The sequence below is a fragment of the Hylaeus volcanicus genome, chromosome 2 (assembly GCF_026283585.1).
Source record: "Hylaeus volcanicus isolate JK05 chromosome 2, UHH_iyHylVolc1.0_haploid, whole genome shotgun sequence".
Classification (NCBI taxonomy): domain Eukaryota; kingdom Metazoa; phylum Arthropoda; class Insecta; order Hymenoptera; family Colletidae; genus Hylaeus; species Hylaeus volcanicus.
The window spans coordinates 23,765,357-23,788,031 of record NC_071977.1 but is presented as its reverse complement, the minus strand read 5'-3'; the positions used below and the strand labels follow the sequence as shown (position 1 = coordinate 23,788,031).

The 22,675-nt window shown below is 42.8% G+C and overlaps 1 protein-coding gene across 1 annotated transcript in view; it reads left to right on the top strand.

Annotated features, from left to right (window-relative positions):
* The window catches only part of LOC128872918 (discoidin domain-containing receptor 2-like), a 173,268-nt gene that overhangs the window by 26,758 nt on the left and 123,835 nt on the right, over positions 1–22,675 (top strand). Inside the window, exon 2 of the mRNA XM_054116104.1 lies at positions 17,389–17,442. The gene's annotated coding sequence lies outside the window, so the exon portion shown is untranslated. The remainder of the gene's footprint in view (positions 1–17,388; positions 17,443–22,675) is intronic.

Sequence of the window (22,675 nt, the reverse complement as noted above, 5' to 3'; positions counted from 1 at the left end):
GGCACCCCTTTCAATCCCTCTCCGCTGGCTGGTGGCACGGTATCGTATTTCCTCGCGATCGTCGTTGACGTGATCCCGCGTTTCCTCTTTGAAAATGTACATGTTTACGCGTGGAATACATCAAAGAATTGCGATAGACAGAAATTAAAATTGTGATCAAGATCAAACTTGTAGGGTGGATGAAAAAGCACACGGAGTAGCGCGAGGTTCGATGAACAAGTGAATTAGGTGAATCCAAATTTTGAAGCGACCTTGTTGTACTTCGATTCCTATGTTTGAGTAATTTTTGTTAAAATCTTGCGTTCTGAAATAGTCTGTGGAAATAGAATATAACAAATAAAAGTGAAAGTGTTCCACTTAATTTTAGTTCCTAGTGTTCTTCTAGGAATAATATATTAATCTTTATAAAAAACGATCATTTTATCATCTGGGAAATTTCATGGAGATAAAATTTGCTCTTTACAACATGTTACCTGGTCCCATAGTTTAGGAGATAATGGAAAATGAAAAGAATTCACAGAGAAGTGAATTATAGGTTATTCATCGCACGACCGAATTCGTCATTAACATTTACATTTAAAAATCCATCTCTACATTATAAGTACTTAAATGCGTTCAGCTGTTACAAAGTACCTAACTATATACTTACATAAATACTACAATAATCATTGTACCTACGCGAGTGAACAATACAATCACGAACATGATGTAGAATAGGAATAATATTCCACGCGGATGAAACCGCGGGGCGCAACTAGTTCATAATAAGGTACACGAAGTGCAGGTATGTAACCACCACGGATGAATTATCTGTTCGATATCGCTGACTCCGGTGCAACGTAACCGAGATGACAGCAGTTTCGCGTATGAACGACGAACGAATCGGGCGGTATTCGCTTGATTACGCATTTTTCCCCGTCGTTTCTCCGATTGCAGCGACACGATTGGCTCGTGCTCTCTATGCACCTGGTCTCGTTAGCCTCGTTCAATTTGCTTAAACAGTGGGAAAACGATCCGCTCGCGTACTCACCTTCGGTTGCCTGTGTCGGTGATTGGGTAATTTCTTAGGGTTCGACGTGCTCGTAACGGTTCACTCGATTATATTTTTTTAATTCGCTAATACGAAATAGCTCGTTCCACTGGTACGGATGATTAGCACCGGAGATGAAGCTTTCCTCCTTTTTTCCAAAGCCTCGCCTCTTTGTTATTTTTCGAATCGATGCGTCTTCATCGGCGCATCGATGCGACGATCTGATCGTTGTTTGTGTATTTAGCTGTTTGCCATCTATTCTATAAGTAATTGGAGGTAGGATTAGGAAATGTCGATTGCTAGGGGTAGGTTGATTCGAGGAGTAACGATTCGTTCTCATTTGTATTTTTCGGTGAAGTAGAATTAGAAAGATTGAAAGAGATTTGACTCTTGGAACGAAAGAAATTTACATAATATATCGATCTGAAACAATCGAGAATAAGAGAGGAGAAACCAAATAAGATAATTCTGCTACCAAGCCTTAGGTTTCAAATTTGACGTTAACACTAAACATCCAGACCACGATCGATCGAATGACCGTTTTACATACAATATGAGGGGTGTGCTGAAATAAGAAGGTAGCTCCAGTTTTTTATGGTTATGAGGTCAGAACATAATCACGGATTTAAAACATTCGTCTTTTTTGTGGTGCAATAAGGAGAAAAGTTTGAAAAAATGGAGCTGCCTCCTTATTGATGCACACCCCTCATTGTTGTTTCATGCGTTATTCAATTTAGTTCCACGTAAAATATTTTTGTATTGAATTGAAAAAAGTAGTCTAAGACTAGTCATTTGTCCCATCACGGTAGAAATATATAATTACAAGTAAATGTTGGTAGGTTTAGTGTTAAAGGTCTGAAATCCAAAGAAATCTGAAAGTCTAGCTGACGACGAGTAACAGTGGAGCGCGATCGTGGCAAACCAAAGCCGGTAAGAATGATCTTTTGTTTGGAATCGAAAGGTGAAATAAATTGAAGGCAACAGAGGGACAAGAGCCCTGAATCGCGCCACTCCCGATATCAAATACGGGATCGTTGCACGTGTTCCCACTTGTCGTTTGTTCTTCCTTCGGACCCCGACACTTTTTCCCCCTTTAGAGACAGACGTACAAATTATTACCGGCAATACGAGCGCTGGAGAGTGGTTCGAGTATAATGGACACGGGGACAGAGAATTCAAAGTGCACGGAGCACTCGAAAAACGAGTGCTCGCCAGGGGTACACCGGCGTGTATCGATGCCACGAACTCGCCAACCCCTCGTCGCTCGTTGGTGTGTTCAATTGGAAATACCGTCTGTCGCTTCGGCGCCGCAAATTAAGACGGGAATGTAAATGCACGCTCGTCTGTTTTACTCCTACGCGTTCAGCACGCTTCGACTCGTTATACGCACGCATCCGCAAAATCATAATCATCGCTAAGTAACCCGTGGACGTCCCAAAAACGAAATAATGAATTACCCGGCCTATATTCCCGATGTTCCGTTCCGAACGCGCACAGGTTTTCTCGTTTCGTTCTAATTAATTAAATTCTATCACAAAAGAGCCGTCGAAACGGTTTCGTTGTAAGTGATAATTAGCTGTGCACAAAATTTGCTGAAATTTCACGGAACAATGGCGCATCTGAAAGCTATATTTGCCGTCATTATGGTCTTTACAAGCTCCGTTACGTGGAACGTACATTGAATTTCGGCTGGAGTTTCAGCCCGTCTCGGGATATTAATATCTGTACTTGTAGCGCAGTGAAAAGAGAGGTAGAGAGAGAGAGAGAGAGAGAGAGACAGTAAAAGGAGTGAAAATGGTAACGTAGTAGCGTAGTATAAATAGAAAGTAATTATTATAGAATGCTAGGTATTTCATCGATCATATACGGTTGGAAACAACCCATTCAACGATGAGCATAAAAATAGCTTGGCACAGCCAAAGAATTCAATGGTATTTAAATTTATGGTGCTCGATGGTTTATTGATATGCAAGCATTTGTTTTGAATATTCTAATAATCGAGTACTGTTCGAGTTCGGCTATTTATATTTCTGCCAAGAATTACAGATGTTCTCGTCGTCGAAGGGTGGACTTCAATTACGAAGCGTATTTTGCTAAGGCACCGAGGTGTAACACGGAACTTCATTTCTGAAGACACTGCAAAGAGTGGCGACTTTACGGTGTAGCCGTGTTCACGGTCCTGCAGGGTCCGAAAGGGATTGATCATAAGATCGTGGATTTGCATCCCGGTGAAAAGGAACGTTCGTCGCTTTAATATCTCTCCGTAGTCAATGGCTGCCTACCCCGAGGGAACGCGTCGTGCTTTCGGGTGAAAGGCAGCTGGACAGCGGAATAACTCTTTTTCGCAATTACTTCGGTGCCTTTGGCACGTACAGAGACGCGCGGGCGGCACGAAAGCGCACGGGTTTGCATCGCACTTTGCGTCTATGGTAGTGCGTGCGCAGAAATTGAATCGCTCGCGTCGGAACGAAGCGTATTAAAGGTGATTTGATTTCTTCGTTTCACTCTACTCGAGGTCGAACGAACTCTCGTTTAAAAATGGCGGTGCGAGAGGAATCGGAGGCAGCGCGATCGAACAATAGTGAAATACATTGGTGCAAATTGTTCCCCCGACGAGCGGTTAATTGTTCGTTCCTTTAACGAAATAATGATTCGATTCTTGCATTACTGTTCGTTATAAGATGAAGTTTTTCGAAGCATTTTTCATCATTTCTTCGGGTAGACAGAATATTCTTCGGGTACTTAGGATTCGATGAATGAAATTTAATTTAAAAATATATTAAGACGTAGGAGGATGTAGATTGTAGAGTGGAGATACATTTACATATATATAGAGTACTATGTGCAGTCGGTCCCAGAAGTATTCGTACCCTTTATGTCCATTGAAGAAATTTGTCTAAATGGCAGGTGTGATGTTTTCAAACATGTTTTTCATTGCAAATATGTACATGAACAAACATTTATTCGAAAGCATCAAACCTATCACTTAATTTAAACAAATTTCTTCAATCGACGTAAAGAGTACGAATAATTAATAGGACTGACTGTATTTCAGATTACGAATGAACGTTTTTGTGATGAGCCACGGTTGCATTGTGCTACTTACATGTTGTATGATAGATAAATAATAGATAATACATCAAATGTGTTTGTGAACTCTTAGACAGTATTTAATGTACATAGGAGATACTTTATAATTAGGAAGGTAACATGAAGTGACACGCAGTCTCACAGGACCAAAAGACTCCCCACCCTTAATCCAACTACTCGAGACATAAATGGTCCAAGTGTTTGCGAATTCAATCGCACACCAGGTAATGCCATGAACGTGCGATACACCCAGTCCCGAGCGATATTGTCTTACGCTCAACGTCGCGTTACTATCTCGCATCTGCGGCCTTTCTGTATCCGAACATCTGGGTCTTCCCCTTTCTCCGATGCCACGGAATTCTCTATTTGATTCTAGCTACATTATTAGAACGCAGCTTCACCGGTAAAGAACCGCCATTTCCGTGATCCACCCCCGCCTCGAGTTCTCGGACGTTGCGCTCGGTAATTGGATACTTCGAAATGCTAATCTCGCTGTTTCTATGCGCTTCAAAATTCAGGACGCGTTTGGCACATATTATAGGAAATTTCTAAACCCAGTATCATTTCAATTTATTTTGCTGTACATTACAAAAGGAATTTTGAAGTTGTAAACGCACTTTAGGTCAGCTTTTTGAGGCCATGGCCAAAACACGACCCTCTGCGCGAGCGAAATTTACTCTGCGATTCCTCTGCGTACCGACCGACTCGAAAAGTGTAATTGACCCCTGGTATTAGTTCGCGTTTCATGAATTATGTCAGCGCGCGATGAATAACGCGCACGGCGACTTCGCATCTCCATCCAACGAACTTCTTTTTCGGTCACGAATTTCGACGTTATTTTTAGCCTCGATCGATCGCCATATCTCCTGTTTTTCACCTGACGCGCGTTGCACGTCGGTAAAACGGAGCATATGACGGTTACGTCTGCGACCGCCGATATATCGGGTCGGCAGTCGGCGGTTTTTGGGCAATATCGCCGCCAACACAGCAGCCTGCTCCCTCTCACCCCCCCCCCTCTCTCTCTCTCTCGTTTTCTCTCTTGATGCTCGGTATGTGTGCATTGTTTTTTTATTCACCTTGGTGTTTGCCCATACTGGATATCCACGGTACTTTTCCGCGCGGGCGGGCGGCCCTTTGTAACTCGCAATGACCGGTTTTTCGTCCTTTTGTGCCCGGTAGTTTTCCATTGCCCGTATTTGCTTTCATTGTTTCTGCCGGACGCAGCCGCAGTCCCCCGCATTTTCCTGCTTTTGATCTGACAGCGCGCGTACCTCCGCCCACGTGGGCCGCGACGATAAAAAAGCAAGCAAGACGCGGAGGGAAAGACAGGGAACGGGTGGACGCACGTGAAAAACCATCTACTACAACCCCCGGATACTCTCATATTGACGATTTTTTACGCGCATGAACCTCCATCTACATCCAGCCGCTACTTCCCTCTTCGGCCCCTCTGGTGTCGTTCGCGGACTATAATTTCCGCGGTGCTTACGAAACTTTTGCGAAATAAATTTCTACCCTTGCTCGGCCGTGGCTCGAATTTTATGTTACCTCCGAGGAGGATTAATATAATTCTTTCGTTTAATTTACGAAGGAGTTAAACAATGGAAACGGGTAACGAGCGCGGCTGTTAATTACCAAGAAAGAGCTTTGAGACGCGAAAGGAGTAATGAAGTAGATTTTTCGGTAATACGATGAAGCTGTTTACCCGCTCTTGTGAGTTCTGTTTCCGCGAGAGTGACGAAGCGTTTCTCGAGTAACGGTCAAAATTCGCGATGAATCGTGAAACGCTGGAAAACGCTACCTGGTTGCGGGAGCCTTGCCAGTGAAAACATCCAAACGGAAGTTCTGGAAATACAATAACGTTTTATTAAAATGATTTGGGCGGCTCCCATTTTGCTTTACAAAATAAAACAATGAAAAATTCCACATGGGAATTCGATGCAATTCAATTTTCGGAAAAGTTTCGAACAGGCCAGCTTCTTTTATCAGAGTTTATTCGAGCACTCGTTTCGTCGTAGATAGCGTAACGTAAAATCCAGGAAAAGCGACGGCAGGCAGTCTGGCCGCAGGATCCCCTCGCGTTGGTAGCGCGTACTCGTCGATGGTGTGACTGCACCCTCTGGCATCCCTTGGTGCACTTAACCGTATAAGTGCTTGGAAGCACACAGGACACCATCCACTTATGTCGCGGTTTCCCCATTGGCATCATACTAAACTAAGTGAACGGGAGAACGAGTATCGTCATTAAGCAATTCCGCTTGTAAGCGTGTCGAAGGAGGAAAACGGACCCCGTGAATTCGACGCGAGTCGCATCCCCTCGCGATGCGACGCGCTTGTCGTTAACTCGCCAAGCGTGCGATCGCTTATTACATCGGGAACGAGAGGCTTCCGTTTCCTCGCTCTTCAGAAAATGGAACCTTCCATATCCTTTTCGTCCCTACTTCCATATGTAATTTGGGGCTGTAATTAGCAAGTGGCAATTATTCGCCACTAGCTCGTCGCCGAGTACTGAATGGTTTCGATGATCACACCTGGTGTATATCCTGATTTAATTAGAGATAAATGATTTAGCCACCCTTAGTTAACAAAGTATTCACGTCGTTATAAAGTCTAGACGTGGTCCACTGCAAGATCAGGAACTCAACCCTTCGTCACGTAGCCTGATCAGGAGTAAAATCAAATTTTATTAATTCTATACGATCTGCACATTTCTTCTTACGAGTGACTCCACTGATCCTGCAAAGAATACAAAGAATGCAATCAAATTACACAATCGATGTTAATAAAAATCATTTCAAAGGGGCAGAATAATCACACTATCGCCAAGCGCCAAGTTTCTCACGGTTACGCCAGGACGAGGAGTGAATTAAGCTACTTTCATGCAATCGTCGTTTCTCGAGAAATCTGACACACACATACACACACAACGGGCCAGCAAGCTCGCGCGGTCATTTATCATCCAGTTACGAAGGAAAGTACTGCTTGACACGGGGGCCAATTACATTTAATATCACAGAGTCCACCACAGCGGTGGTTTCGATCGACGAGCGGGCGAATTCCATCGCAAAAGTGCAATTATCCTCTTACCGTCACCGGTGCGCCTCGATTTTCTCGATTTCAGAAGAGGCCTCCGTTCTTCGTGCCGCGAACGAGTTTTTCTTCGCATTTTAGCGCGCAGCCTGCAACCACGATATAATTTCGCCCCGTAATTACAACCGTTCGGACGGGGATCTCACGCACGGTCTTCAACGTGACCTGATTTGCGTAGATTCAAGGCTGCACGGGCATAAGTGCGCGCCGCAGCATGAGAAGGGCTGAGGGAGCAGGTAAAAAACAGGTCGATCTTTTTGGATTTTTTTTAAACGAGAAGTATTAAGTGGATCTTTTTTACACTCATGCCATCTAATGACGAGCTTTATGCATGGTTTAACAAATTGTTTTATGAGAATAGTTTAAAAATGACGCTTGAACTGATATTATTGCAGTGTCAGCTATGATCATTCCTTTCAAAGACAATATTCTTGGTATACCACATATTGCACTAGTATTTTATTTTACGTGAATTGCAATAGAAGAGCCAGCACTAACAGAAGACAACTTAGCAGATATGCGCGTCTACGGGGGATGAATAAGCCTATTCTATATTATTTTTGAGTATTATTCGCCAATAAAAAAATATTTTCAATCGAGCGTATCATTTCGCCACAAAGGTGGCGTAGGCCTTTAATTAAAGGGACAAAGGGATTCCATCGTTCCGTGGACGCGTCGACGCAAAAATCGACGAAAGCACGAAAGCTCGAGCAGCGTCTCGTGGTTCTCACGCTTGTCAGTGTTTATGAGCGACCCCACTCGCGGAGCTGGCTCGTGCAAGCATTACATTTGAACAATGAGAACCGTTCTATTGAAATGCAACAATGGCGCATTGTGAAACATCGTACGGGATGAATATTCAAGAACCGACCGCTCGAACTTGTATTAACGAACGTGTTTCCTTCAAAAGCGTCAACAATTTCATTTATAATATCGTTTCCCTCGGCCCTTTCCGCTTCCCCCGTTTATCAATGACACGTTTCCAATTTTCGCGTACGCATTTTTAATCGAATATTTAATTACGATTACGTTTACACCGGGTGCGAGCGTGTTGTTAAAAATCAATTTAACCGAATCGCTTTTAGCAGCGGCGATTAATCTCTACCCGTAAAAGCGTTAGAGATTGTACCACGAATATGGTAACTTTTCAAGCGTTTTACTCTTTTACATGAAATTTTTTAATTTTTCAATTAAAATGTGAACGATTTTTCGTTCGAGACAGATTGTTCTCCATAGGTTTATTTTTATGTCGAGCGATGTAACCTGCATAGCAGTAGACAGGGAACAAAAATACTTATTTCACGAACTCAAAAGTTACAATCATATTAGCAAACAATTGAAAGTTTAATTGGGTGTGGTAGAAATTTTGAAGCATGCTACTTCATAATTCAGCATTCCAACTTTGGCAGAAGTATCTCGTCCGCTTCCTGCTTTATTTCCCTTTGCTATTTCTCTTGCTGCAGCAGACAGCGCAACTTCTGCCCGAAACTTTTATTTTCTGTAGGCGGAATAAAGTCTGAAAAAGTTTATTATAAGAACAATGTATTTAGCATGTTATATATGTTAAGAAGGTTTCGATCTTATAATGGATATTACTACGATATGAGTCACAGTTCAAGATGACTGGTTAAAACCACAATTACGTTAAATATAGTGTTTCCTACGTCATTAAGTACGACTGATAATGGCATCGATCAAGCATGATATTTTCCATGCAGTTTCTTGGTTATTATAGATTGCTCGTAGCCCGCTGAAAGTGATGCGTTTCATGCCACGAAATTAGTATAGCTCGTTCCGCATCCCATTCGTTAAGCAATTTCTCATATAACCGCGAGATGCGAGGTTAGATGAGCGGTTGTTCAATATTGGCAGGCATTCTCACGGAAACGGTGCACATGTGTACCTGAAAAGGGATCGAGCCTATTTACGACGAAGAAAATTGCTGTTCGAGCACACACGGGAACGACGACCCCGAAATTATGCACACGTAAGAATTCTGCTTAATTATCGGCTGGTCGGCGCGACACTGATATTGAAATTTCACCGTGACAGGATTTATGAAATTTTTCGCATTCCTCGAGCATCGACTTGTTACATGTTGTCAAACCACACGGTCGACCGATGACGTCGGAATGTTAAATGAAAATTCATATTGATCCCCGGCATTCTTTCCGCTACCCGTTACGTGCTTTATAATTAAACGAGAGACAACCATAATATCCATTGAATTGTTCGGTAAAACGTTGAATATGATTTCAATTACATGTAATTAATTATGATTAAATTCGAAGTTACGGGAAGGCCTTTGAACGGCAATTAGTATCTTAAATTAATCAGAATATCGATATTTGACGCAATAATTAAACGCACTGCGTTATTTTACTTTAAAATTAATATTATGATAATTGCGAGCACTGATATTGATACTATGTAACAATTGGATGTACTTAGGGATAGAATATGTGTATTATATCACGATAAATCTATAAAGCCAGCGCGTAGAATTTTTCAACGAGAATGGTTTATATTCCGAATACACAATTTTCTCGTATTTACGCGAGCACTATAAGATATTATCTAAAGAGACCATACACGGGTTTCGCTCATTGAAACTAAATGCTGAATAACGTCAATGCCTTTTGGGGTTTCGTTAAAGCCGGGCGTAATGAAAATTATTACCGTACCAATTTCACTAAATGGCCTCATCAGTAGATGTTGAGCAATGGCGGAACTATTGAGGCATCCCAGAAAATATTGCTCATCTCAAAACTTTAATTAATCGAAAGGCAAACGAACGCGTGATATGTTTCCTCGATCAGCACGAAAAGAACTTTCAAATAATAACTAAATATTAATTCAGGGATATACTCCTTTTGAATACTTTATCGATAATATTACTTAATCTCCCTCGCAAATCTCGTGTTCATAAAAATCAGAAGAGGCAAACATTAATCTATCAGAAATGAAATTATTCTTCAATCCATTTACATCTTTATCTCTGTCTGTATCTACTTGAGATATAATTACCCTAAAACTGTCACTCACGATACCTGAAATATTCATGGAAGCAAAAGAAACTTAGAAACTCGTTCTATAAATCGATTCAGGGGACAATTTCCTGCTTTTACTCGAACACGGGCTCGCTCCAATCGATTCGAACAGTTTTAGATGAGTTCCCAGAATCCGTCGTTTAGCGACGTTTACCGAAATAATCGTCCGACGCGATTAACTGTGACCGAGGAGGTTAGCACAGGTACGAGGGAACGTTCGTTTGAATTATTGCCAATATTTCCTGGGACGTAATACACACTGGAGGCTACGGACAACGTTAATCCCGACTGACAATTTTCGTTCTCTCTCTCTGCATGCGCCCGGTCATGTTCCCGCCAGGTCGCTACGGTCTTCCTTTAAACTTCATTTCACTCGTCATTCGTTCGACAAGTCGAAATTCATGCCGTATTTCCCGTTAGATCGGTCAACGATCGTTCATCAAGCTGTTTCTCGTTCCACGCTCCAGAGTTGCAAAAATTTATCTAATGTACACTGCCAATCAAAAGTCGGAGGCACGCGTTGATCTTCATAGAATTATAGCTTTTTTGATAAGTATTCGAAGGCTTACCCTTTGGTGAACCTACGCAAAAGAAATATTTTTATTTACCCAAAGAGAATCATACAACCATTCTTTGGTTTTATACCTACCATAATGTTTACTATACCAAGTAACCAACAAGAAACGTCTATTAAACAACGGAAGTGTGAATCAACCTGTAAGAAGGACTTCGATTCACCGAAGCTACTATCGTCCCCTGATGACGATCTATCTGGCAATTAGCACGAACCTCGACCAACGCGACGGAACATCGATAATCAAGCGACAACCAGCGACTCCCGAGTGGCAGGACCGTTGGTAGACTTTTTCTCTCCAACGCGATTCATCTCTGTTCGACGAACAGTCGTCGTTACACATCAAGCAGTCATTCTTCGTCGCGGCGATCCCACGTTCCGACGCTTGAACTCCGCGACAATCGACTCGTTACATTCCACCTTTCCCCACCCCCAGACCCCCCCGTTTTATCGACGGCGAGATTTCGCGGGATAAAAAGAAGCGATCGTGTCGGGAATATAATTTACAATTTAATTAGCCCCGCCAGGTGTCGAAAAATATTTTTAGCACCGAATGGAGATATTCACTCGGCTGCGAGCGTCTGAATGAGAAGACGGTTGCGCATTCGACTAACGAATCCCTCGTAACTTGTTAGACATTCATCGGGCGTCGTGACAGCCGCACGTTTCGTCTGTCGACGAAGCAACAATCCGTTCGTTAAGCTTTTTCCCGGTATTACGGCAATCAAGTTGAGTCAGGGCATTCGATACGGCCGGACGACGTCCAACCGGAGTCCGTAACCCCCGTGAATGCTCAGATAAAGCAATGGGAAGCGTCTTCGAGATTGCTTCGTGCTTCCAAGAATGGGCAGCCAACCCGCGGCTCCCCGAGTATGATAGTTCCTGTCCGTGCAACGAGAATTCCTATACGGAACCATAAAAGTCCATGCATGCCGACGCCGATACACGTGCTATCGACCGTTCTCCCCTAGTAATATTCTAACGCGATACGATCGCTGAATTTCTGAAATCCTCGCGAGACAGTGGTTGCTCCTTATAGGAAATTACACGCGCCGAATGCCGGTACACTCGATTAAGATCAACAGGGTTGGAAAGGTACGAAGAATAATGCGTCCTTCGAGTCGTGCACTTGTCATTCAGCTGTGTATTTTAGGTACAACGAACTATCGTAAGATCAACCCTTTGCACTCCAAACAATTTGGCTATATGTATGTAGTCAACTCCAAGACCATTTTTTCTTAGATTTCTGAGTTATGGTATGGCTACGAAAAATTCTTTGCAGTTTGTTAAATTATACGATTTTTTTCAGAATTTTACAATTTTTATTATCGAACATAATCATACACAAATAATAATAATCGAAATATTGTCCTTTATTTGAAGTTGTTTGAAACAAATAATAGAAAACTAGCGTATTTTTTAACGCTATTGCTTAAGAATATTGATCTTATAACTAATTGAATTTAGACACCCATCGCTTATTGAAACTTAATGATAAATTGTGGGCAGTGACACTGGCCATAGGAGTAGAACGCCTTCAAGTTCCTGGGCAGAACAAGTGGCCTTAGGAGTGCAAAGGGTTAAAAGAAGACGAAATGTACGTTTAACGAACAAATGTCTTCGACGAAGTAACCTCTGTGCAATTTTTTCGCTATTCAGAGATTGCCTGCGAATCCTCGTTCGAGAGCCCTTGATTTGAGCAACGGCGCTCGTCAAACAGCCGAGCCTCCCAAAGTGTCTTCCCTTGTAAGATTTCAATCTCTCAGGACAATGTGGCGAGGAGGAATTTAAATTCTAAAAGAATAAAGCCGTTGAATACAACGGAATTCTCGAACGTCAAGCCATGCAAACGATCACTCCGAAGCGTAAATCATTCAAACGGTTTAAATGCACCGACAGCGTCGATTTTACTTCGCGACGCGCATTTCCAAAGAAAGCTGGATGGAAATAAGCGTTCGCCGGTGCCGCCGTTCGGAAATATACATTCGCTCGTAATTCAGACGCCTAGAGGCTAGACCACCGGCAGTCCAAGCCGTTAAGTGTTTCCGCGGGGCCAATTTTAATAATGCCAAGCGTCTCGAGCGGTGCAACAAAGGGACCCCTGCCAGCTTTCAACCACTTTGACACCGATGTGTACTCTCGCGGAGTTGTTGCTCTTCGTCCAGCTTCCCGCTTCCTGTTCCTTCGGCCTCTCGATTCGATTCGCCCGCATCCGTGAGCTTTGATCTCGCTCTTCTGTTACTCTTCGACTGCTTTTTTCAAGTTATTAGGGCCTATCGTCGGGACACGCCATTTAACGCACGAAAGCTGTGGGGAACTTGACTCTTTCGTTGTTCAATGAAATGGCCAAATATGGATACGTAGGGATTTGTTTATCTTTTTACAAAAATGGATAAAATTGGGTAAATGTTTATGAGTCAACAAGCCGAAAGGAACGTGTTTACATTAAACAAACCAGTTATTAACCCTTCGAGTGCCAGAAGAAATTTTCATATCCGAGAAATGCCAGACAATTTTAACGAGTTACTTTTTTAACGAGCACTTACAGCTTTGAGCAGCAATATATATCGCACCTGGCCTTTTTGCGAGTGTTTGGTAGAGCGATATATAGCTCCTTGGCACTCAAAGGGTTAGGAATTGTATATTAGATTGGAGTCTTGTCTGTTTTCTTTCTACTGATATTTCCTCAAATCAAGTAATCCAATTTCCAGGGAAATTGCAAACGCACAAATTTCGAATTTTATGTTAATGAACCTACAGAACCGTGTGCCTCATAAGGATATACGTCAAAGCATTGAATTAAGCAATGCAATTTATGAATCCATTTTGTATGCAATTTACAAAATCCAGCTTGTGATGTAAAATGGGTACAGAGAGCGAACGAGATAAAGGAAAGGGAGTCTCGTTAGGAAGACGTGGTAGCGAACGTGTTAAGTCGTATCGTTCAATTATTCGCCCCCGAGGGACGGAAGATACGTAGCTTTGTTACCCGTCGAGCATCGTTAATTCGCCCAGACAACGTGTTGTGATTCAATGTAATTTTACTTGTACATAAAGGCGACTGCCGCGATGAATGGAGCGCGCTGTGCACACGGCTCGTCTCCTCCTCCTCGTCTTCCTCTCGCGTTTTCCTCTTCATCTGTCGAATCCTGCCGTTCGATTCACCGGACTCCACCGGTCTCCGCTACTTTTCCCCCTCGTTCTTCCCTTGATTGCTTCTTCGCTGGCCGCGTCTCTGTCTCTGTGAAAAAGGGGGGTGAGTCCGAACGAAGGCTTCGCTGTCGGCGAGTAATTAGGAGGAGCAGTTGTGGAAGGAAACAATTGGTTCCAGTCAACGTCGAAACTTCCGAGCGGATAACTAATCGCGAGTCGCGGCACGAAAAAGGAGGACAACGCTCCGCAAATCGTATTATCATCGTGACTGCTACTTCTGGTTTGTCGACGACGTCTCAACCGAAGCGTATGATCGTTTGACGATTTCTCGCTTGTTTTGCGCACTCATTCAAGTACTCGTTTCGCTAGTATTTATGGTATTCTCTTAAAGTTACGCTGGAAGGAACGAGAATGGTTTCGATCCTTTCTTTCAGAGACATTTTCCTGAAAACCGGTAGTTTTTTTTTTTAGATATTGTTGGCACGTATATTAATATTAATGGAATGCGTATCGTCTTACTCTTTGTTTATCATCAGCCAGGCGTCCCATTAATAACTTTACATGCTTCGGAGACTTTCATGCATGTTATCTCTTGTTACGTGGCCGGTTTAATATTTATGGGCAATTTTAAAGTTGATTTTTGCGACGTCCGTGATCCTGTTACCTTGTATTGAGCGGTTAGCGACCACGCAAAAATGCACTCGCTCAAGATAGCGAGATTATTGTCGATACGAACCATAAATTCTTTGTTCGTCGACAATAAAGGAAGATAGACATCGTTCATGTCGCCTAGTCAGCAGTCTATTTATCGTGAGATACAATAATGTATAAATTTAATAAGATGATAATTAAATGCAACACGAGCCACGATCGCGGACAGGAGATTGTCAATCCCGATTGTGGAAATTTCGAATTGATCCCACCCACTGGGTTGCAGCGAGTTAACCGTTATTTCGAAATTCCTCTCTGTTCTCCGTTCCCTTTGCTCGTCTACAGTTAACGAGGAGACTGACGCAGCAGGTAATTAGTAGGTGCACTTCTTGGAGGAAAGCAGACGTGTAATGCGAAACTCCAAAACAACAACGTCGGCTTGTGTACAGTTACTAGGGCAACGTATACCCTGGGAGGATTTTAAAAAAACGGTCGATTTTGTCGACGTATATAGTGAAACAATTACCAATCAAATAATTGTTTTAAGAGCTCCATTTCCAGGTATACCTATGGCTCTTGTGTTTTATATTTATTTTTCATACCTTCAGTTTCATTTATCGAATTAGAGTGCGTTATGATATTTCATTACTTTATTATCTATGTCAGTTTTTAAATTCAATAATTCTTTCTCAATTGAAGCACGGTAAACTATATCTAAAAATTGGTCACGGTTTCATTTGGCCACATGGGCTTACGAATCTCAACTTTTCATCCCTTTAAGTTTCTTTTCTCTTTTATGCTTGAGGCGATTAAAGTAATCGAAGTAATAAACGGACTAATCGCTTCCCAAGCATCGCGATGCATCGGTTGAAAAGCAGTAACGCAGTATCGTCAGTGGGACGATTACGTTTGCATGCATAGACACAATCTACGATTGAATAATAATGTTTATCGTGCATAGGTGAAGTCTACCAGCCCTCGATGGGTAAATTAGCCAGCAATATGCTCGGCGTAACCAATAAACCGCGACGCAAAATTAATCCCACCGCGCACAAACAATGAGCGTAATATTAAATGCAAAATCGCCGCCCGATGCGATTGAATCGCTCGTACGCGCCGGCCGCAACGTGAATTTCAATTTTACTACTCTTAACCTTCGCTGTCCACGTCGATCGGCAATCATTTATTTATCGTAACGATCCATAATCGAACCCGTGACTTCCGACATATGATACCTCGAACGTCATCGCGTTGGATCTAAATATATTCGGAATTTTTACGTACCTAGCGATTTCCATCGACGATTATCCGAACACAATAACCATTCGCGAATTTACATTGAAAGGACGCTGGGAACGATTTATCGACGATATCGAACCGCCTAGCTGCCGAATAAAAAACGCATAATGCATTTGCACATAATCGCGATGCGCGAAACATTTTCTTTAATTTTTTTGCATAGGCATGAAATTAGTAACGTGACCTATTCCCTCGTTCATTTCTTTTTTTGGTACAGCTGACTCTAGAGGCGTTTTTATGTAAAGTATGTTTTTTCAAAACGAAGTCTGTGGTTTAGATCTTTTTCTGTGTTTGACTCTCACTTCTGACCACGCCATTGGTAAATCGCCGCGCGTGTGATCTTTTCTCGTCCAATTTTTTGTTTAAATAACCACTTTTAATGACATATTATTAGCGGCCGAGACGTATCCCCTTGTCCATCTTCTCGTCGCAACGGGCGTCTGGTACCAGTCGCCGACGTTGTACCCTTTGGCGAAGCCGACTTTACTGGCGCTTTTAATGCCAGGTCCGTGGCACATTACTCACCGCAATGTAAAGTAGGCGAACATGTGTAGAAGTCGGCCTTAGATCATGCCCTCTACCTGCCCGCGAGTACACAGGTAAGTACCTGTGGGCAGCATCGAGTGTATATCGCATATATCACGCGTTTAAGTACCGAGCGTAGCCCTTTCAACCTCGCAGCCTCACTGGTAAGCCCTTGAGCCGACCAGTCTACCAAACGAAGACAAAGAGCACCCTACCCGAAGAGAGTCCTCGATCCCGTGGAAACCGTGACCGTTGAAATATGCAGCGTTGCTACGTGTATCTCTGTCAAAATATTTCTGTAAATCTTCGCCGTTCGTGAGCCGCGATTCCGTTCCCGTTCGCGAAAGTCGCCGGAGAATGCCAGAGTTCCAAGACCGAGGCTACCCAGGGGATTTCAGTATTTTCTTTGCCGGGTACAAATTTTCTTGCGATATATTCTCCCAGACTACGATTGTTCGATACGGTGACTGGAAAGAATGCTTCTTCGCGGTAGAGATTTCTCGATCCTCCGTGGAAATCGCGATCATTGAAGGCGATGGTTCATGGTTCGTGTAAAAAGAAGAGATATGTGTTTAGAAATTCTAGTTTTTTAAGGGAAACGTGGTGTGACTATAACGTCTGTCATCACAGAATATTTTATTTTTATACATATATATTTAACCATTTGCACTCGAATGTCCTCTATGAGAGGAGATCGTAAGTCTAAGAAATTTTGTTAGTCAACATCTCAAGCAGGCTGTAAGAATTCACAATCAAGTCTAATAATACCAAAAAGACACATTTTCAAAGTTAGACTATTCTATGTAACGCGATTCCTGTTCGCATATTTTGCAACGAGATGGTGCAGAGTGCAAAGGGTTAATAATAATAGTAATGTATCTCTATCAAAATATTTCTACAAATTCTCGGTATTCTTACTGTTGCAGGTTTCGCAAGGGAAAGTACTCTATTTGGATTCCAAGGATAAAGCTACCCTTCAGGTCAGTGCACTTACTATTTATTCTTCGCAAACAAAAATTGCTGTAATTTTATTCAACAGTCCAAATGGATTGCCTAAATACGGAGTCTGAGTCCGGAGCGTTTCGTTTCGAAGCAGCTTTCGTGTCCTGACACGAGGTTCTGGTCGGCGTCCGGAAATTAAATCCCTCATGTATCACCTTGAACTTTTTACGAGGATATAATTTTTACCCAGGGCAAAAATGTGCCCGCATAAATAACGGACTGACGGCTGGGCGAAGTATGCACGCTGGAATAACGTTGACGTTCTCTTACCGTTGCAAGCACCATACCCTTTCGTGGTTCCGAAAATTATACTGTGCATGTTCAACGCGATGTTACGTACTTTTGAAACGACCAGCAACGACCACGTTTAGATACGAATCGTTTAATCCACGTTTAACCACCACATTTGGCATGTACACATTTTTGTAACTGAATTCTCTTTACTTTGACTTTATCTTGCCAACGAGTAAATAACGGAAGCTAGCTGTACAGCTAAACTTTGATTCAGTTAACCGCGTAGCGAACCGGCGAGCTTCGTTTCGTCGATTTCCCTGGCACGAAACGCGAGGACAATTCTCGCCCAACTTTCCTCTTACGCTCCGTGAGGGGCGAGACAAACACCAGCGTAGCGCCATCCAATGTTGAACGAAAACCACGAAAGAACCGCGGCGGCAAGGGCTGGTAGCAGCCAAGGGGTTCGCTTACGCGGGAAAAAAGAAAGATGTGAATAAATGAATCGGTGGTCCCCGTTATGGGCCTGGGCTTAGCCGCGGGACAACGGTGGCCGAGGGAGGCGAGAAAAAGACACGGAGAAAGGCGGCCAGACGTGAACGAAAAAGAGAGAGCGGCAACGGGCGAATAAAAGCTAGCGTCGAGCAGATGGCTGGCGTGGCCATTAGCTAATGGATCCCTAACACCAGTACACCGGAGAGTCATCCGCCAGGAAGTACAAACCGGTAGGTGGACGCGGCTACGGGTGAGGCTGGTGTACCAGCGCACCCTTTCGCTCCCCGAGCACGGACTCGACGAAATCGTGCGGCGGTGATCGTGCTAAATCACAAACGGACCAACCAATGCCGCGCTTATTCCCTTCGTGGCATCCTGGTCCAGCGAGTGTTCAACCACCAGACCCCCTATTTACTGTTACCTGCTCGCTAAGCCCTTGGACAGTTGTAATCTCCGCGATATCTTCGAAATGGGGATGATTGGTAGTACAATTTCTAGACCGTGAAATACTTGGTGCCATAGTACATTGACACTAGGTATCGATTTAGACCTTTATATACAGTCGGTCCCATAAATATTCGTATCTGTGTCTATTACAAGAATTCGTCTTAATTAAGTGATATGATATTAAATGATGTTTCCAAATAAATGTTTTATTTTATTAGCAGTTTCATTATTGTTATAATCAACATTACACATGCATATTTTTATAATGACAAATTTATTTGGAATGTCTGAATGTAGACACAGAGGGTTCGAATATTTATGGGACTGAATGTAAGTTGCTTTCTCGTTACTAAGTTCATTTTCATCTTCACCTACAATTTGAGCTACTAGATAACTGCTGCCTTTTCTCGCTACTACGTTCGTTTCCATTTTGAAACATTACAATTTAGGCGCTTAGCTACCTTTTCTTTGGTCGGCACGTCATGTTCTCATCGTTGCACAAACCGAGTAACTCCATAAAACAAATAATTGAGAAATGCAAGAAATAAATGATACATTATTCAATGCCCAAACAAATGTTGTCGTTTAATGATATTAATTTGTATTATTCAGAAAAGTTATTATAAATGTAAAAAGTTATTACTATACCAAGTGTTCTGACACTTAAATTTCAGATTTTTTATAAAGTCGAGTTAGTCGATTTGTACAATGAGCGGCTCGCATCGTGCTACCTATCTCTTTTAAAAAAATTCATTTCTCTCGTTAAAGTATCGAAAATAATAATCGAAGTTAAAGAATATGCGAAAGTCACGTTGGCGTCCAGTCTGACTTTCACCGTGCTTATTCGCTAAAAAGAAAAGGAAACTTCCAGCCGCCCATCCCCCCTCGATCTTAATGCTGCATATTCCTACCTGTGAATATCCTTGTTCGGAACGATTCAAAGGGTATTATTATGCAGATCATGCGTCGATTAAGTGAAATGTGTGCTCGATCCCCGCACTGGCATAATTGGCGTTGCCGCTCGAAATTAGTCGCCCCCTTGTTTTCTTGTCGATGTACTTTGTAAATTATCCGCGACGGGTTCGTTTTTTATCGCATCCTCGTGACAGGGAGATTTGCTTCTTCGGAGGTGTGGTAATTGGATAAATGATCGAATATTGCCAAGCGAAGTCTGACACGCCCCTGAAGAAAAAGAACGCTGTAGGGTCCAAGCACAAGAAGAGGGCTTCTCGAGTAAATCAATTGTAGCCCTCTTCGTACCGTACTCGTTGTTCGTCTACTCGGGAACGTTGCTAGAAATTTTAATCCTCTTATCAACAGGATTGAAATTATTCATAGGGCATTACGGAAGGGTTTGGAACAGCGAGGCTGTTAAGTAGGCTGCTTGCATATAACAGGGCTATTCGAACCAAACACTTTCAAAAATTTATTACAGAGTTTCGCGGTGAATGGGAGATTGTGTCGCAATTTGTTTTCAGTCCTGCAGGAGTTTCCACTTGAACGAGACTAGTGCAAAGTCAACGAATCCATCTCGTTTCGGAAAGTTAATGATCGGAGTATGTATCCCGTATAATGGACCGAAGCTCGGAGATAATTCAACATTCCGACATACGCGGGGGCTCGCGTATTATCGATTACGCAGAGAACTTCCACTCAAACCTCTCCCGGCTAATTTTCTCGTCGCAACAACGAGAATAAAAACGCGACACCTCGAGCGAGCGAAATTATTAACGCCGAGAGATTTACGTCGCCCGAACGATTTAACCGTGAACGAGGGAGGGATCGACATAAATGTATTAACACGTGGACTTTTATGTTTAAATGCGAGGAAGACAATTAACAGTCTCAAACAAATGCTTTGCGACTCATCTAAGCCTTCGAAATGGCTTAGACGAGTAATAATTGAAATCAGAAATGAAGTTTATAATGGCGTGCCATAATTTACAAGTAGAAAACTGCAAATGAAATGATCGAATTTTCAGAAACTCGTACGAGTCCGTTTTTTTTTTTTTTTTACGTGTCCGCGAATCGACAACCGCGTTTACGCGAAGGGTGGGCCACGATTTCGTCCGTGGCCCACCTCCAATTACCCATAATACCCTTTCTCGCTCCGATATCTATAATTAACTCGCTGATCGCACGTCGCGCTCGGTGACGCGTGAATTCGGTATCACTTTCCAATTTACGCCTGTTATGTCGGCGAAGAACGAAGGCAGTCGTTACGGGGCGATGATACGGCCGTGACACGGCTCGCTGCACCCTCGCTAATTGAACATTTCGAATTAAAATTCGCGACAGTTGGCGATTCTCGTTATTATTAACTAAGGGGTGCAGGGCGAAAGTCGGCGATCTCTCTATCTCTGTAGAAATATTTGCCAATGCTGTTAATTCCCGTTAACAACAGGTATCCAGCGACCTTCCGCGCTAATTATTTTGCAGCTTGCCGTGTAATTAGACCTATGCGCGCCGCGCCTGATTAGACGTTCATCGGGCATTTCGTTATCATCGTAATTTGGCCAGGTTTAATATATCCAGGTCAATTATTTCAATTTGCTCGTTGCCGTTCGCTGGTTTTACTTTACTACAAAGCTGCGCTTTAAAGAGTCTAATCTCATAGCAGAACAAATTGGTTTTTTGGATTATTTTTAAGGCCTCGCGTCACGTCGTCCCTTATCTTCGGTTCTGTGCAATGGAAGCTGCGAACGTACAGCTTACACATATTAATACTGAACCTACCACGACCGGTCAAATGACCGTTTTCAAATTTTTGTTTACAGTTCTTATATGCTATGTGTGAATTATATTCAATTGTTTCGTGCATTATTCGATTTACTTGCACGTAAAATATGTTTGCATTTAATTGAAAAGAGTGTCTTTAAGACTAGTCAGTTGTCCCATCACGATAGAAATATTTCCAAATTAACGTCGGTAGGTTTAGTGTTCAACAGAATTATAATAATAACCTTGAATAATCTACCATCTGCTAAAACAGTCTTCTTCGTTATCAATAATTTTATCAAATCTATATCATCGTTGTCCCTAAACATTTATAATTCTTTCACAAAAATTCCTACCTCGAAGTCGACGCTTCCCTCCCTGAAAGGGTCAAGCGGAGGAAACCGCCGACTCGCAGTTTTTTTTAAAGCGTAATTATAGTAAACGCCGTTGGCAAGTCGTAAACAACGTCGACGCAGCGGAACAGCGAATTCCTGTTACCGGGGAAGTTAAGACGGAAGTACGACCTGTTAAGTCGCATTACGAAAGGGATGAAACGGTCGGGTAAGGGGACGGCTAAGGGCGGCGGGGGTGGTTGGCGTATAGTTGCGCGTCTACGAGACGTCTTAACGTTTTGAAGCACCGCCGCTAAATATTCATCACGTCGAAACGTAAGCGCCGAATATCCTAGGGTTCCCGCGCCAGTCGAGATCCGTCCTCGACGTTTCGTCAGGGGGTGGAATTAAAATCGTACCCGCGATTCTGGCTCGCCAAGGCGTGCCGTGACGCGTCACGGTTTTCATCTCCAGACGAGGCCAAGTTTCACTCTCCGTGGTTGCAAGCCTCGACCGGATAGAAACGCGCATAAACTCGTCGGGAAGTTTGCCACTTTCTCCTTTCTTTTCTTTTCCACCCTCTCCCATCCGACTCTTTCAACGAGAATACAGAATTTCAATTCGCTCGCGCGCTCCTCAAGACTTCGTTTTCTCTCTTCAGGGATAAATCTCGCAAGATTTATTCTAGATTAATGCTTCGCCGAGGTCCTTCAACGAGGGAATCTAATCATTTCCTCGTTTAATTCGGAAACAATTTACCGTAAGCTACCCGACTTACGCGGTATATTCGTTCTCGAGCTTTGAGAAGGGCTGGACGAGCAGCTAGTACCTTTACTCAACGCTACTTGACCGTTACGATTATTTTTTACGTTGAAAACAGACTTTCTCATTTTTGTCAATATTAAAAGTCTTCTTCGCGTAACAGATGTCCGATGCGGTAAAAATGGCAATGTCAAGAAGGAGGTGACATACTTTCTTTAAGGAGTAA